Source organism: Pogona vitticeps, chromosome 5 (assembly GCF_051106095.1).
Source record: "Pogona vitticeps strain Pit_001003342236 chromosome 5, PviZW2.1, whole genome shotgun sequence".
Classification (NCBI taxonomy): Eukaryota; Metazoa; Chordata; class Lepidosauria; order Squamata; family Agamidae; genus Pogona; species Pogona vitticeps.
Window position 1 is genome coordinate 138,066,262 of NC_135787.1, and position 14,497 is coordinate 138,080,758.

A 14,497-nucleotide genomic window follows, 5' to 3' on the forward strand; every position below is an offset into this window, starting at 1 on the left:
AGGAGGCAGAAAAATAAAGGATCAGACACAGAACACCTTGGGTGGAATCAAATGTATTTCTGCTAACATGGACACCCTAAGAATGTCTGTAGTCTGAGAAACCGAAAAGTCCCCCCATGTTCAGCAGTAGCTGAACATGCCCTAAAACAAGCTGGACATGAAATTTTATTTCAAAATACTGAAGTACTGGACAACACCAGCAACCACTATGAATTAGACTGCACAGGGAAGCCATGGAAATCCCCTTAAAGATGAAGCACAATTTCATGAAATGAAAGAAAAAGCCCTTCCAGAGATTATCTGTACTGAAGGAGTGTTATCTTATTTGACACCCAATCATATATTTTCTCTAGACCACTTTATGGTACAATTAAAGTTCATTCTTTCTTTTCAGCATATTCTGAATATGCATTAGAAGTTCAACTGTCATAATTCTAAGCCAATGGGCTTGATTTGCTTGCTTACATTCAAACTTGGCTTCTTTTGTTCTTGCCCTGAAGACTTCCTGACAATGGGTGTGGGAAAAGCCTGGACTGGGGGGGTGGGGGTTACTGAGGTACTAACTTAGCATGGTACTTGCCATTACAATTAGTTGCTATGATTTGGTTTTGTGGTAAATGATGGAGGTGGCGGAGGGAAATAGTAATTTTGTTCCAAATCCTTAGAACATGACTTTAAAAAACCAACCCATTTCTTATTGTTTTAACAGATATTTCCTTTCTTAGTATAACGACATTGTCATTGATACCAGAATGGACTGGAATTTGATCCTAAAAAAATTTATGTGTTGGGTGACAGCATGAGCTGCTATCATTCGTGAAGCTGCCAATAAAACCAGTCAATTTCTTACATTGGGATACCTGGTATGATGCAGTACAAGACTTTGGAACTCCCTCCCACACAGGAGGCCAGGCAGGCCCCATCTTTGTTGTACTTCCACAAGCAAGTGAAGACCTTTCTCTTCAGGCAAGTTTCCCTCAGTGACTGGGCTGCCTGAGCATTATTGTTATAGATGGATTGTTATGCCTCGTTGCTTTTTCTGTGCTTTTAGTGTTGCTTGTGTTTCCCATTTCTAAGAGGGGTATTTTGTTTGTTCCTTTTTAATATTTCTATACTTAGTGTTTTTAGCTTTAAATGTTGCATTTTAATGATATATGCCACTTTCGTATACTTATTGTTTTGCTCTTAAATATTGTCTTTAAATGCTGTAAGCTGCCTTAGGTCCTTTCTAAGGAGAAAGGCAGGGTAAAAATATTTTAAATAAATAAATGTAGTTATAAACTAGGGTTCAAATCCTCACTCAGACATGAAAAACTCAATGGGGGTGTGGGACTGGTAAATCCACTCCTTAAATACCGGTATCTCACTTACCTTGAAAGCTTCATTAGGGCTTCTATAATCCAGTTCTGACTTGATGTCACGTAACAACATTTCTAACATTAAAAAAGAACTCAAGCTTGCATAAAGTATTAGACCCAGTAATCTAGATGGGTTGAGCAACTATAGATCTTCAGATGCTTTAGCCTACAAATAGTAGTGAGGCAGGATGGGGATTCCAATAATAGAATAATGGAGTTGAGAGTAACCTATAAGGCCATCAAGTCCAACCCCCATCAAGTTCATGCAGAAATCCAAATCAATGTATATCCGACAGATGGTTGTCTAATTTCCTCTTGATCAACCAGGGCTGATCAAGAACAGATCCTGCCCTTTCTCTGGATGACAGTCTTCCAAGTATTTGAAGACTTCTGCCATATATCTCTTCAGCCTTCTTTTCTCAAGGCTAAACATGCCCAGTTCTTTCAATCTTTCCTCATACAGTTTGGTTTCCAGTCCTCTCATCATTCTTGCCGCCCTCCTCTGAACTCATTCTAGTATATTGGCATCCTTCTTAAAGTGTGGACACAGTACTCAAGATAAGACCTAATCAGTGCCAAATAGAGGGAAACTCCATGTGATTTTGGGATTATACTTCTGTTACTGTACCTAAAATTGCAATCCCAAAAATTCTAGATGGCTCCATCTTCAATCCAGAAGCTTCTTAAACTTACAGTTTCCTCAGAAATATATAAAAGTTTCCTCATCCCACTCCCTGAACTCCACAAGCATAGAATTGTAGAATAATTGAGTTGGAAGGCCTATAAGGCCATCGAGTCCAAACCCCTGGTTGATGCAGAAATTCAAATCAAAGCAGATCTGACAGAGTTGTGGTGAGTGGTATGTAACTTATGAATAAAGTTCGCTGTATAGACTCCATTGCACTCTTTTCTGAATATGAACAATAACGGATATAACCTAAACCAAATGGTCCCCTTTAGCACTGGGTTTGTGCAGGATCTTAAGACATCACCTGAAGTCTCAAGGAATTGCTCTGCTACTCTGGATCACAAGGCAAGGAGGTGAATGTCTGGATGGCACGGGAAAGTAGATTCGAAGTCTGGGCAACCATCTCTACACATTTCCAACTAATGCTATAACTCACTGAACAGACCACCTTAATTCTAGCCCCCACTGAAATTGAGTTCAGTTGCATATTATACCTGAGCACGAGAGGTTCCCAGAGTTTAGAAGAGTTACATTTTTGGACTACTGCTCCCAAAAAAACCTATCTTCAGCCACTACGGCCAGTGGTTTTTCCAAGCCCTAGAGATTCCACATGGCCATTATGATGAGCTGTACTTCATTGGCCCTTCCTACATTATTTTCTCTAAACATTTTAAAGCCTTTGGGAGAGCCAGTGGCTCTCCATCATACCTTTTGACAATAAATTCCATGACAAGGAACCAGTAATTCCATCTGTGTAAACTGTTCTTTAATAATTAATGGTACTCTTTTCATACAGTCCTTAATTCACCTTTACTATATGTTCAAAGATGACTGTTGAGTCAAAAGAAGATCTTTTCCAGCAGTTACCTTGTTTCCACTTAGGGCCACGACTTGCATTTCTAACAGGCCAACACAGACTGTCCTTCTAATTCTGTTCTGTCAACTATGTTTCTAATAATCAATATGATAAACAAATGCTTTCCATTTCTCATCTGATTCCTTTCAGATTTCTCAGCACATATAAAACATAACAGCACTATACCTAAACATGCCAATCAGATTACCCTTTATGTCCTTTCAGGAGCCAAGCACTTTCTTTGCTTAATTTATGCTTCAAAGTTCAAGTTTCATTCCATTTCTTTTATCATGTTCGAGACCTGAAATCATAAATTCCTTCTGTCAATTCTATACAGATTTTTAAGTGCTCATAATTCAGATATCTTTTAAGAAACAGACATAGCCTTTTAGCTGCAGTGACCCGGGGCTTCATCAAGCTGGGCTACATTACATATGAAGAGAGAGGAACAGTTTGATGCATTAAGAGAGGTAACCTTGTAGCACCCATGTTCTTATTTCAACTGCTTTTGTACTTGTGACAAGTATTTGCTGGGCAGGAGTCAACTGTTCTATAAAAAATTATTTTGACCTGGACCTCAATGACCTGTGTTCAAATCCCAGGTCAGCTTGGGATATGACAGCAAGTCACTCTCCCGTAGCTTCCATTCCTCAGCAGAAAAACTAAAACTTAAAAACCTGACTTAACAGGCTGATATTCTCTTCCATAGCATTGTGAGTCACACTAGCATAGGCCCAGCAAATCATTGGGAATTTGACAAGTCAATTCCCAACGTTCTGTTGATTCAGATAGGCCTGCTTAAGTTGCAGCTTACTTTAGTGTAATAAGTTGCAACTAGAGTACACCCATACACATTAATGGAACTTATGGAGAAGTTGACTCATCACATCCCCACTGATTCATTGGGCCTACTTTAGTGTGACTTACAACAGAATTTCACCCCCAGGGTGGTTGAAAACAAACTTAGAGATAATGAATTACAGGTAACATAACTACATGTGATTAATAATTGTCTGCTGGCAAGTCAATCCTGACTTATAGAGACCCTTTTCAGGGTTTTATAGGTAGACAGTATTCAGAAGTGGTTTACCATTCCCATTTTCTGTGCAGCTTGCCCAAGGCCACACAGGTTGGCTCTTCTCCTAGGAGGAACAGTTGGGAATGATCTTCCAGCTTCTGGCTCTGTATAACTCACTAAGTTATCCATCCAGCTAACATAGCTACATACAACTCATTAAATTTTCAAGGCTCTTTTGACAAAGATGCAACAGAGTTACATTTCAAAAACATTTAATGATTGAGAACAATTTTATATAACTTTTCTGTAATGACTAATGTATTATAGACATTTAAAAGCTACTTCTCAAGCCCATTTTTGTCAGGTATAGAGGCATCTGAAGTACGTTTTATTGGCTGAATGCTGGGGAAGAATAGTTTTAGATTCCTGGCTTTCTCTTGCACCAGTCATAAAATATGCTGCCATAATAGTCCAATTAGATAGCTCAGTGATTTGGGTATCTGCAGCCAGATACCCAAACCACTGATTCTCCACTGTGCCTCTTGTGAATAGAGCCAATCTGTGTAGCCTTGGGCAAGCTGCACAGTCCCAAGAAGCAAATAAAAAAACATTTTTGAATATTATCTACCTAGAACACTCAGAAAAGGGGTGACCGTAAGTCGGAACTGACTTGGCAGCACATTATTATTATTACTATTATTAGCCCAGATTCCAAGCACACTACATTTCCATCCCCCCCCTTTTTTTTGGAAAACAACAACAGTTTAAGTGTGGCAAGAGAGTAATAAGGGAAGAATTGCACAATGGTTTGATTGTGGATCCTAACCTTCACATTTGGTGCAATTTTTATTTGTTCCTGACATTGTGGTTGTTGATGATGATGTCTTCATTTCTCAAAAAGATGAAAACACAGCAAAAAAAAACCAAGTGAAACAAAGAATAATGGAAAATGAAAATGTAACAACCTGTCTTGCGTGATGGCTTCAAAAACAAATAAAATAAGGATAAAGCATCAAACATTTTATACATACTGTAATAAGTGATTGTTACAACTTTTAATATCTTTCTGATTTAATTGGATGACTTTTATGTGCTATTTTTCTTACACCAAATTTGGGGCATTTATACTACCACACATTAAGAGAAAATTACATTCTCTGGAAATAAATAAGAGTGAGCTGTCTGACTTCTTTAGTTTCTGCATCCTATATCTCTCTATCTATTTAATGTGCTGCCTTTCTCCCTAAATTGGGACCCAAGGCAGCTTACAAAACAATTTGAAACATTAAAAGATCAAAATAAAATAGCATCACAAAAATTAAAAGAGAATTAAATTTAGCATCTTATTAAATCACATTTAGAACACTTAAAATCACTTGTTCAAAAATACTAACACCAATTTGCTTTTTTTTTTTTAATGAAAGGAAGAAAGAGACCCAGCACATTGACTAAGATTTCCTCCCCTTCTTACGTACATTTGGAGGAAATACAAGTAGTGGTTTCACATCCTTTGTCAATCATCTATGTGGTGATCCCTGGAAGGGTTTATGCATGACTGGGGTCAGGGGAGGCAAAAGGATATCTGATGCCTATTTTGTTACCTTTGTTGGTTATTGACTATTTTTCTTATAGAAAAATTTATTTATTTATTCATTTAAATAGATATTCAAGTATTTCCGGATGGTGTTTCCCTCTGTAACTCCTTTTTGGCAGCTGTTTAGAACTGGTTGTTACGGCAGTATAAAGGTTCTTAAGGTCGAATGTCTGAGAGAGACAAAACAGATGAGTACACTTTTTTGATGGTAATTGACCTTTTGCATGTGGTAATATTACTCATTTTTTAATTGTTATTACTCACTGGTACAGTATTATGCCTTTGTCTTCATTGGCTGCAAGCCTTTAGGGCTTTGCTATACAGATTATTTATTCCAAACTCATTTGCTTTATTTACTTTCTATTTGCTTTCAACAAAGCATTAACAACATACACAGGAGAGGCAAACAAGGGATTTCGTCCCTTTGGGGCACCACAGGGAAGCAACCCAAATGCTTAGGACCTCCCGTGCAATTGTGCACATCTTTGTACTGGTTCAGAACAGATTAAAGCATCTCCCATAATAGCTGCTTGGTACTTACAATGCTACTTACTTTCTTGTAATTATGTTATTCAGAAATAATTGGATTTCAGGATTTAATTGGGCTCTAAATTAGCCATAGCTTTCATAAAAGCTATTACAGTGATTTCTAATAGCCATTTTCCTTGCTCTCTAAGTACAGAGTATTTCAAAGAGAGTGATTCACCGGGATAAGAAGTCATGGCTGCTGTGAACTCTTAAAAGAGGTCCACATTAATAAGGACAATTTGGGCCCCATCGTATTGTAATTAAACCTTTGCAGAAAACATTTCCTATTGCTGAACTGTTTCTGATACCTCATTGCCTCTTGCTTGGAAACAGTAGGATGCAGTTTTCTATTTCCCTGGAAAGATCAAAAAGCTTTACGATATGATGGTCTGTTTAGTTAGGGAGCTAAGATTTTGCTGCTTCCTGTTCCTTACCCTTTTTTACTTCTAATTGGATTCAGGTGTGCCACATGTAGCATGCTGAGTAATATCATTATGATCCTTCGTTTGTCCTAAGCTATCTCTTCCATGTCCTGTTCAATTCTCTCAGGTCGACCTTGTAACTTGGATCACTTGTGACAGATAAAATGAGGCAGAGGAGAATGAGCCTGGAATCCGGTGGGGTGGTGGTGGTTTAAACAAAACAAAACATGGTAACATAAGCTTGATTGACAGGGGCTTACAGAGTTTGTAATTTTGCATTGTCAGAAGAACATTAAGACTACTTTCAAAGGTGTAATCAAATGTCTACATATATATATACAAAAACCAAAAAGGAACATTGAATATAACTGCTGTTACTTTCACGGCTCCAGAGTCAATACCATCCTACTTAATTGCCTCAGCACAACATGGAAATAATTCAATATGAATCATCTGGATTTTAAAAAGTTCCCTTTTTCCAATGGATAGAATCAGTAAGGAGATTACTTTTTCCATTGGAGGGGGTGGGGAAACATTGTATCTAAACCAGAGTAAACATCTGTTAAAATTAGATTTTAAAAAAATATAATGAACTGACAGAAAAATTCAATGGTATTCTTTTCACAAACATTCCAGAGTATCATAAGATGGCTAATTTATTTGAAGTTATTTACAGATATTTATTATTTATAGTAATTCACATGGATTTACAGTATTAGAAGTCTTAGGGATCTTATCTCCCTGCTTCACTCTTCCTTCCTCCTGTCCAATAGGAAGAGGTAAATAGGTTTCCATCTGTACAACTCTTGTGATTCCTAGTAAATTGACTTTCCAGATTGTTTCCCTCCAAGTTATAACAATCCATTAATGGAATACCACATGCAAACTCCACTCGCTCAACTTCAGCTGCTGAAGGAATTGGCCCCGTCACCTGAAAGAAACTATCAACAGAGAGGTAGCTGAAATGCTCTCGTTAGGAGTGATAGAACCATCCTTTAGTCCCTGGAGGAGTTACCCAGTGACTGTCCTGAAACCAATGGAAGTGTTAGGTTATGCATTGATCTCAGGAGGTTGAATGCAGTATCCAAATTTGACGCTTACCCCATGCCAAAAATAAAAGACTTATTAGAAAAGACAGGTGGGGCTGATTTCCTATCATTGTCATATTTGGTCAAAGGTTACTGGCAAATTCCGTTACAGGCAACAGATGGGGGGGGAAACTGCTTTTGTTACACCTAAGGGTTTGTATCAATTTACATGCATGCCATTTGAGTTGCACGGGACAGCAACCACATTCCAGCGGTTGATGGATAAAGTACTAGAGCCAGTGACTGATTGTGCAGCAGCTTACATAGATGACATATTGATATATAATGAGACATGGGAGGATCACTTGAATCATTTAAGTAGGGTATTAAAGCAATTGTGTAAGGCTAACTTGAGAGTAAGCCTTTCGAAATGTAAGATAGCAAAAAGAGGGGTAAGGCTTCTAGGATTTCAAATAGAACAGGAAAAAATCCAGCCACTGAAAGACAAGGTGGAGAAAGTTTCAAGATGGATAGTGCCTAGAACAAAGAAAGAACTTCAACAGTTCATAGGTTTGGCAGGATATTATAGACAATTTGTCCCTAATTTTGCAGAAGTAGCAATGCCTCTTACAGATCTCACTAAGAAGAAAATGAACAAAAGAATCAGATGGGGGAAACTAGAGCAGAAAGGCTTTTGGTGAGTTACAAAGAATATTTAGTGGATTACCTTGTCGATATGCCCCAGATTTCAATTTACCCTTTCTGATTCAGACAGATGCTTCAGACAGAGGCATAGGAGCTGTATTGGCACAAAGGAGGGGAGGTCTAGAATATCCAATAATATATATTAGCAAAAGGTTGACAGAGAACAAAAAATGCTACAATAGAGAAAGAAGCTCTGGCAGTAGAGGAGACAGTACAAATGTTAAAGTATTACCTGTTAGGAGCTCCTTTTGTGTTGATGACCGATCACGCTCCTCTACAGTGGTTAAATCGGATGAAGGATTCAAATGCCAGATTGACAAGATGGTATCTGAGTCTACAACCTTTCGCGTTCCAAGTACAATATAAAAAGGAGAGTACTCATGCTAACGCTGATTATTTTTCCTGACAGGGTTCGTGGGAGGAGTCAGATGAAGAGAGAACAGCCCACTCTTTGGGGGGCATGTGAGTGAGAAGATGTAAAAGAAGAAAAGAGTGAGAGTGAGCCTTCCCACCCAAATGTCTAAGAAAGAGGAAAAAGATAGAGATGTTGAGAAAAGAGAAATAGTGAACGTTATTACAAAGATGAAAGAGTTAAAGGCAGGAAAAGAACAGGGGGAGTTGAAGGAGACAGATTGGAGGGAGGTGGATGTGTTCTTAACATCAGAGGAGGGAAAGGAATCAGGAGAAATGAGGAAGGTGGTGGTTTGGGAAGAAGAATGGATAGAAGGATAAGGGGAACCGAGGGTGTTCCAAATCCCACAGAAGGGGATAGATTTTGATAACAGAGATTGTAAGGAGACAGAGAAAAAGGTTGAAGGAGGGAAAGCGATTATCGAATGACTGGGGCTGGAAGAATGGACAGTTTCAGTATACCCGCGGGGACGCGGTCCTTGGAAGAGGATGATTCGACCAGGACTGCTCCAGCCTCACGAGAAACCACCCAAGGGAGAATGGGCACGTCACCCCTGCTGCGGGATGATCTGTGCAGTAAGGAGTGGTTGACCAGGAATGCTTCGGCCAATCTTTCCAGTGAAAAGAGATATGTATGAGACCACGTTACCCCTGTTGTGGACTGATTTACCTGTTAATGTTGAATCTACCAACCCTGTTGAAATTATAGTAGACAAACCTAATAGCTGTGTAAATAAAGAGTTGTTCAAAGAATCTCCTCTCTTGTTGTTTTCCGCCAAAAACAAGGAACTGTCATACACTGACAAAGAACCTGATCACAATTGCTGAGAGCATGAGATAGTCACAGAAGTAGCTATCCTCACTTCGTGCAGTTTTCAGATTACAAGGTGTTGTACTTGGTCTTCTAGCACTAAACGCAGGCTTTGTTTGCAAGGTTGATTTCAGTGACACAAAAGTCTGCCTAAATCATATCTCTGAAACACCAGTCTGGTTTCAGCTGTAATGTTAAGTTACCTGTAAGGCACAGTTCACCTCTGTGATTTCACATTAAAAAATTTACAGAAGACACACTTTCACCCATCCATCTACAACATGGATATACACTTACTTGTGTGCTTTATAAAATAATCCAAAAGAATCCAGATGTATTGTGTGTGCATTCCACTAATATTTCCAATAATCAATACATTCTGTGTGCATGCTATTTAGAGAAAGGAAGAAACGGAGGGGGGGGGAGGATTCCCTTCTTGAACTCATGACCACAGGGAAATTTAAGAAGCTATATTTTCAAAAGCTGTATCAGTTTTTGCATATAAGTGTTATATACTGAATATGCTTCAATTTTCTGTGATATCTCCATGCACCTACATTACTTTCTTCAGTCATCTTCACAAAATATTATGGTTCATTTATTCATTTTTTTCTTCTGGAAAATAAATGTGGCTATCCCCAAAGTGAGCGTTTAAAAATCACGTTCCGATTCAACTCCCAAGCCCATCCTGAGAGATCCGGCTCAAGCTGAGGATGGCAGACACTCGCCTTTCTCCCGTCCTGCCTCTCCTATTAATTCATGCCTATCCTTTGAGATAGGTTTCTCCCCCAGGAAAGCTTCAAGTGCTTTGCTCTTTGAAGAAATATCTATAATGAAAAATTCAAGTATATTCTAAAATGATAATAAATAATACATAATATTATTCCGCTGATTTATAAAACACCAAAACACAACTCTCATTTATCAGAATATTGCTTCTTGCTTCATGCCTTTACTGAGAATTCTACTTTGTGAATTCCAGTTATAGATGCTATAAACAAGGGCAGCCTTGCAGGGTGCGGTGGGATTAATACTGTACCGGAGAGACAATGCAATTTAGTTCCTTTTTCTTATCCTATCTCCTGCAGCTTGCTCTTAAGAACATAAGAAGAACCCTGGGGTATCAAATCAAAGGCCTACCTAGTTCAGCATTCAGTTCCCCTACTGGTTATCCTGTTCCCTATAGGAACTCTAAGATCAGCTCATGAGCACCACGGCAGCCTCCTGCTCATTCTGCCGAGCAGCTCCTGTTCAAAGGCAAACTGCCTCTGGACATACCACAGCCATGATGACCAGTAGCTACGTATGTCCATTGATTTCTTTTCTTTCTTTGTTAAATGTATAGTCCACGTTCCTTCCAAAATAATGATGCTTAAGAGAATTAACAACAATAAAAGATAAATAAAAACAAGGTCTAGGGATAAAAGCAAGTTTATAGCACATAGCCAGTCAAGACCCCCATCAGCAAATAAATCCACTCAAATGCCAGAGACTCCATGAGTAAAATTGTCATTGCCTGCTGACAGAAGAACAAGAAGGAGGGAGCCAATCTAACCCCCTTTGCCATTCTAGTTCTCTATTTCAGAGTTCAAGAAGGATCTGTCTTCCATACACCCACAGTGTGTGTGGAGGTGGAACTTAAAGGAGGAACTTCTCTGAAGATCTTGATATCCAGGCAAGTTTACATGACCGTTATGGCATCTTTTATGGTCTAGTATCACATTACATAGGGCTTTCTAGGTCATAGCAAGCACTTTGGATAGTGCATCCAGACACACTTGCAGCCAGCAAGGCACCTACTTTCTCCCTGTAAATATCAAGCCAGTTAGCAATCAGTACTAAAGTTCTTAACCAGATGCAGCTTCTACTTATTAAAAAATTGATCTTTTCACATCAGTTCAGAAAGTGTGATCATTTGAACCAATGCAGAAGGTGAGGGTGTAGCCATGTATGTGTGTGTGCTTGCACAACACACACAGCAGCAACACATACTTATAGTGAGCAAAGTCTTTCTCCTTGTGTAAAATGTCTCTTCTCTTTTTCCTTTTCTTTTTCTGCTTCTGTTTCTTTTTCTTTTTACAGCTTCTCCTCCTGGGCAATATTCCTGTGTTTTTTTTTTTAAACTATCTCAACAACAAAGCTTCGTTAGAAGGAGATAACAACAGGAAATTGAGACGATTCAGGAAAGAAAGCCTTCTTTACTGTTTGTTAATGCAGTTCTTTGTAACAGCACCACCTGCATGACTATAAGTAGAACTGCAAGCAAGCAGTAAAAAAGGCTTTCTTCTATCTCCTTGTATGACCATTTAAATCAGAGGCAAACTCCCTGGTGTGACTGCATAGTAAGTGAACATGAATAAAATCGCATTTCCTTCTTTGTGTTGTTGCACCCTTGGTTCAGTTTTGCATGCAGATGATGACTAGCAACTGACACTGAAATGTTCTGCATTTTACAACTCATAGACTCATGTTTCAAACTATTCTTATTCATATTACAGCTCATATTTGGAAATGTGGCAGCATTTTGAAAAGTAAGTAAAGTGTCATCCTTCTGTTTCATTTCGTATGCCGCTCTTTGGGCCAGCTGACGTTCCTGACAAAAGCAGCCCCCACAAAAGTGTGTTATCCTGATCTGAATGGATTGTAAATAAAATAGATGTCACAATGGCCATGTTAGACATCTTCAGGAATGTGCACATCTGGTGCCTTTTCTTTTATTGCGCCATTCACCAGGAGGAGCACCTCTTCTTAATCTTCATTTCGTTCACCCTTGGGATGTAAATCTTAGGTCATTTCCCTTTCACAGGTGGGAATTTTAAAATTTCCAAAAGTTTTCTGCTGAGTGGGTGACATTATAAGAGTTTTAATGCAATTCTTTGCATTTTGGGCCTTTTCTTGAAACTTTTTCATTTAGGACAAGAAATTATGCAAGCTTTCATTACATCCTTATCCACCCACACCTATCTATTAATCGCAGTGGACATCATGAGTCCATTGATGACATTAGATAGGAATGGGCAAAGCTGGCATGTTGCTTTAACCAAGTGCACACCTGACTACTGCCAAAACCTGGGTATCCAGTCTAAGGGCTAATCCAGGAGTACACTCAGTTTGTGAACCCTCAAGGAAAATATTTTTCTGTCAAAATTAGCTCAATTTATGCTTCTTTATACAGCTTTTGAGCTGGCTGGATAGCTCAGTGAGATAGGTTTCTGGTTGTGGAGCCAGAGGTTGGGGGTTCAATTCCCCAGTATGTATACCAGAACGGCCAGCCTGTGTGTCCTCGGGCAAGCTGCTCAGCCCCAGGGCACCCCAGAAGAAGGGAATGGTCAACCACTTGTATATATTCTCTACCTAGAAAAACCTGAAAAGTGTTGTCATAAATCAGAATTGTCTGACAGCATATGATTATAATATACAGTCTTTGATTCTGTATAGATTGAAATTCCAGCAAAGAAACATGAAAGTAAGGATGCCCTTTTTTTTTCACTGGAATGAATGAGATCCTGGAGAAACTCCAGACAGAAAAAAGGAAGGAGGCCATTTCATCCAATTCTTTGGCCCTTCCTGTGGTGTCTCCCAGAATGAAGGATCCTCAAAGCTCCACAGTAAAAAAAACAACAACCAAAAAACAAAACAAAAAACCTCACCACTGCAGTGGAGAAGAAGGATGGGAGAAAAGATCTACTTCTATATATTCCTCTCATCCCAGTGTGGGTAAGATACAGCCCATCAAGCAATCTGTGCACTTTCAAACTCCTCTGAAATAGTTAAAAAAATTAAACCACTTCTGAAAATTGTTAGCACAATCTTACATCTTACTGTTAGAACAAATTTCAGAGTTTTAAGGCTGATACCAAACACCATAAAAAGCAATTCACCATAACTGATCAAGGAAGTCTTCAACTTACTACTGTTCTTCTTTCCCTGATGGAGACTTACTTCCTCCTTAATTGGGTGCAGTGCAATCACTTTCGTACCGCAAGTTTCATTGATTTGGTCTCAGGACATCAGAGACCCTCAGCGCTGGGCCCCTCTGGTGCTACCTTAGCTATGGCTGGCTCTTTTCAGTGCTGAGCAAAGTAAGTACAAGTGTGAGGAATTTATTTATTTATTTTAATTTAAAAATAACCTTTGGGATTTGTGAATGGATTTTATTTGATGAATTAAGAATGATCCTGGTTGAGAAATAATTTATGACATGAAATGTAATGAAATAGGAATTAATTTTTAAAGTGACATCCTTGTTTTATTAGCACGCTATGTACGCATGTTTTGATGGGTGATTTAATCGTGAGTTTGAATTACTTTATCAGAGGAATTATGATTTAATTGATGGGAAAGCGTTTAAAATATATTTTTTTGAAATGATGAATGGTAAAGTTATCTGTCTTGCATTTAAAATAAGGCATATGCACATGAGCCTTTTAGCCACACCCCTTCGTAATTTAGGCTCTGTGGTCCTTGTGTCCCCCCCCCCCAATCTAGGTCCACTGTCCTACTGAAGCCACGTAATCTTAGTTCAGCATGAGTATCCTGTTAGCTGAGTGCCATTTATGGTAACTCTAAATCCAGTGCCATATATTCTTGCCTTTAAACACAACCCCTCTTCCTCAGCAGCAATAGTTACTCACCATCCTAGCAGGAGGGTGAGTAAAAAGGAGGTGTAGTGAACAAAATTAACATATGAAAGCCTGGTTTCTATTGAATATTATAAATCGAACAATAGAAATAAACAACTGCACATAAAGAACAATGGAATTTACAGACTGAAAAACTTTGTGAGTTGTTAATAATCCTCACCTGAATTTTCATCAGTGGAATAATATAAAATACTAGGTTTATTTCTCAGTTTGACATTCCACATCACACTGGGACATGCTAATCAGTCAATAACAGTTTTGTCACCTTGAGGCACTCAGGTATTACCTAGAAATCAGTGACAGTTCTCTACCTTGTCATCCAAGTACACACACTGGATTGACAGATACATATCTTTTGTACACCGATTTTGTTCTGTTTTTCACAACTGAAGCCTCTAAAGCTTAAAGCCATATAAAAATGGGCAATCTTATATT

At 38.6% G+C, this 14,497-nt stretch overlaps 1 long non-coding RNA gene across 1 annotated transcript; it reads left to right on the forward strand.

Moving 5' to 3' along the window:
• Positions 1 to 853: 853 nt before the first annotated feature.
• LOC144583309 (uncharacterized) lies at positions 854 to 13,840 on the forward strand. The gene is made up of 2 exons (XR_013537030.1): positions 854 to 5,722; positions 8,607 to 13,840. It is a non-coding gene; the product is annotated as an uncharacterized LOC144583309 (long non-coding RNA).
• The last annotated feature ends 657 nt before the right edge of the window (positions 13,841 to 14,497 follow it).